The following is a 3,123-nucleotide window of genomic DNA, read 5'->3' as shown; positions in this document are numbered from 1 at the left end:
TGCCAAACAAGACCAATAGGCTATCTTTCTTTCTTTTTTTCATGATTTGATTTTATATAATATTTCAATCCAAGGTATGTGGGAAATTAACACAAAGAACTGGATGATGAACAACGTGGCATGTGCTGAAGGAAAGACAGATTATATTTATAGAGCAGAGGGGAGTCGGTCATCTTCTTAGAGATGTGTGACATTCATTAACACTCAACAGTGGGAGGGTGGATGCAAGACATCTCGCCACTCAGCAGGTAAACTCATAAATGAGCTTTATTCTCATCCATGGCCTCTGCTAAAGGCTTAGTCCTGGGCTACCATGGTGCTGCTGGTGGACAAGATGTGAAAATTATCCAAAAAAAAAAAAATCATATCATGCATAATAGGCCTGTAGGTACTTCAGACAACAAAAAGCAGAGATGTTACTAATGGCACAACTCTGTAGTGTGACAATGAGCAAACAAGGAATTCAACAAGTTACTATTATTACTTCCACCTGTGCTTCTCCTGACTGTGATATGTCACAGTCTTCAGTGAATAGGGGCTTATTTCAGACCCTGCACACCTGCAAATGCATTCTCACTTATGGCTGATTAGACCTGTGCTCGGTGTGAAGTTGGGAAGTGCTAATGATGGGATTTAGGACTTAACTATTCGTATTACTGTAAAATTGCAAAGTGAAACAAGTACAACGAAAGAAATGGTTTGCAGAAAAAACAATAATGATCCGTAAAGACAGATCTGAGTCCCACTGACTGATGCGCAATCAACACTGTTTAACAGCTCTTTCATTAATCTCTTTTATTGTTAGTTCATAAAGAATCACTGATGGCTGTAAACACGTCTCCTGCTGCTAAGTATAACAAACTTAGGTGTCCTGTTGGACTACTGCTAGAGTAAATATTTTTCCTTGGCTGAAATCCCTGAGGAGATTTTCTGTCAGTGCACCAGTGATTATCCTCGGTCTCAGAAAGCAGCTGAATGCTTTATGATTCTACAACTCAGTTTTGTTGTTTAAACCTGCAATCAAAACACTGTCCTTTGGCTCTGAAACAACCAGCATGTCATTACTAAATGTCTTTACTGACTTACTTTGTACTTTTATGAGCATGTATTTACCTCTACTTCTTTCAAATAACAACCTGATCCTGCCTTTTTGTTACCATCTTTTCAGTGTTGGAAGATTGAACCATTTTTTCACCAATTATATTTAATGTAACCTTTCACAGCACCTCACCCTCAATAAGTGTCACACATTGCAAAAATAACAAGAGATCAGCCACTTTTATTTAGAAAGAGTCCCAAAAAATAAACAAGTTAGCACACATTCCATATACAAAATGTCAGTGAGAATAGCCTGAATATGCGATGAAACTGATAAGCAACTACGGTATATGTTTCTATTGTTGATTACAAAAACAACAGTGATAATAATAGTACAGTTTATCTCCCTTTTTGTTGCAGTAGAGGGATCTCAATAGGTCAATTCCAGGGAAAAACATAAATTAAATCTATTAGAAGTCGTTATTGTTCTCATTATTTGACCTAAATGAAAAAAAAACCCCAAATAAACAAAAAACAACTGTATATTCTGAAAAAAAATAAGTCAAATTTAGTATCAATGGAAGCAAAGTAGCTTTTACGCTTTAATGCAAAGGGGCTATAATTTTCATATTTCAACTTTTTATATAAAATATATGTATATATGTTTATATTGTATATATGTCTAACATTGTATTTCCAACTTCAAACAGTTAACCTCACAACTTCAACATTAAAATGAAAACGCATGTTTGGCAGTAATGAAATAAACTCATGTAGTAGTATTTGCGGCAACAACATGCAACCGGTGCTACTTCATTGTCAGATCAATGCAAAAAAACATGGAGACTGGAAAACAAAGCGAAAAGGCTATTGTATTAGCACTGTCATTGCCACCAACTGTACAGCTAGTTACAAAAGTTACAGAATGTCTCATTTACATTCACTGAGATGACAGTGATTGATTATATTAAGACTATATTCATATCTACTGGCACTAGAATTTGGCACTCTTACTTATTTGGCATTTTAAAACCACCACGTAAACCATGTGGATGTCGATGCCTCTTTTTGATGTCACTTCAAAAGGTGATGCGATAATACCATACTATTTTTTGTTGGGTTTTTTCCCCCTCTTTTTTTTCTCTTTTTTTTTGTTTTGCATTCATGGCGTGTAAACAGATTAATCTCCTGTTGAAAGTAGAACATCAACCCTGGTCTTCGTCAGAAAAAATACAAACAGCAAAAGCACTGAAGCAAACGAAGAGACAAAAAGTAGAAAAGCAAAGTTCGCTGCACTGACTCTAACAAGAAAAACATAGAAGGATTGATTCCAAATGTCAAGCATTGACATATATTTCATATCAACACCAAATGTTAAAGAATAAAATATACAGGAAAGTTTAGAATAGGAATTAATTACATGATTTCAGCATCTCACCCCCATATGCAATGTATTTGGCTTTAAAAATATGGAACTAGAAGCTGTTTAGTATTTTTTCTCTCTTTATACTCACACATTAAGATGTTTATATCCAACCAGTATGTAAGCAAGTTTATTTAAAAGCTATTTTGTGAAAATACATAAAAATATTTTTTTTCAATAAACTTTTTTTCTTAGATTTTCTTAGAAAAAAGGACAATTTCACATCTTAATGCAGATGGTATCAAGTGTGCTTGAAAATCCTGTTTGGCGGTGGTGGCTACAGAAACAGTGTGTTTTTGACGACATCTTCCCCTGACACACACACCCCCACTTTCTTTCACACACACATACGCACACACACACACACACACACACACACACTCAAGCACACAAACACAGCTGAGATGACCGAAACTCTGACTCCCAGAAGCAGCCATCGCCGTCAATCAAGCCCTCGTTTCCACCTCGGTCCAGTCCAGACAGATTGATAGGAAAGCATGGTGTCAACCAGTTTAGAAAAAAACAAGGAGCCTCCCTTTTTAGATCCCAAGACGTGACTCCGCCCCAGAGAGGGAGGCGTTTTATGTGAAATCGAGACAGAGAGCAACAACACAAGTCTTTGTGAGAGACAAAATGAAGACTCCATCCTCCTACCTTTCCTT

General features: G+C 36.3%; 1 protein-coding gene across 6 annotated transcripts in view; it reads right to left on the bottom strand.

The window, feature by feature from the left end:
* Nucleotides 1–1,259: 1,259 nt before the first annotated feature.
* Nucleotides 1,260–3,123, bottom strand: part of gria2b (glutamate receptor, ionotropic, AMPA 2b) — a 49,457-nt gene continuing 47,593 nt past the window's right edge. For all 6 annotated transcript variants that reach the window (XR_015036861.1, XR_015036863.1, XM_085789080.1 and 3 more), the window contains one exon: nt 1,260–3,123. This exon is cut by the window's right edge and continues 282 nt beyond it. The gene's annotated coding sequence lies outside the window, so the exon portion shown is untranslated.

Source organism: Trachurus japonicus, chromosome 10 (genome assembly GCF_045865225.1).
Source record: "Trachurus japonicus isolate A0001 chromosome 10, Traja_1.0".
Classification (NCBI taxonomy): Eukaryota; Metazoa; Chordata; class Actinopteri; order Carangiformes; family Carangidae; genus Trachurus; species Trachurus japonicus.
This window is presented reverse-complemented; position numbering and strand designations above follow the sequence as displayed.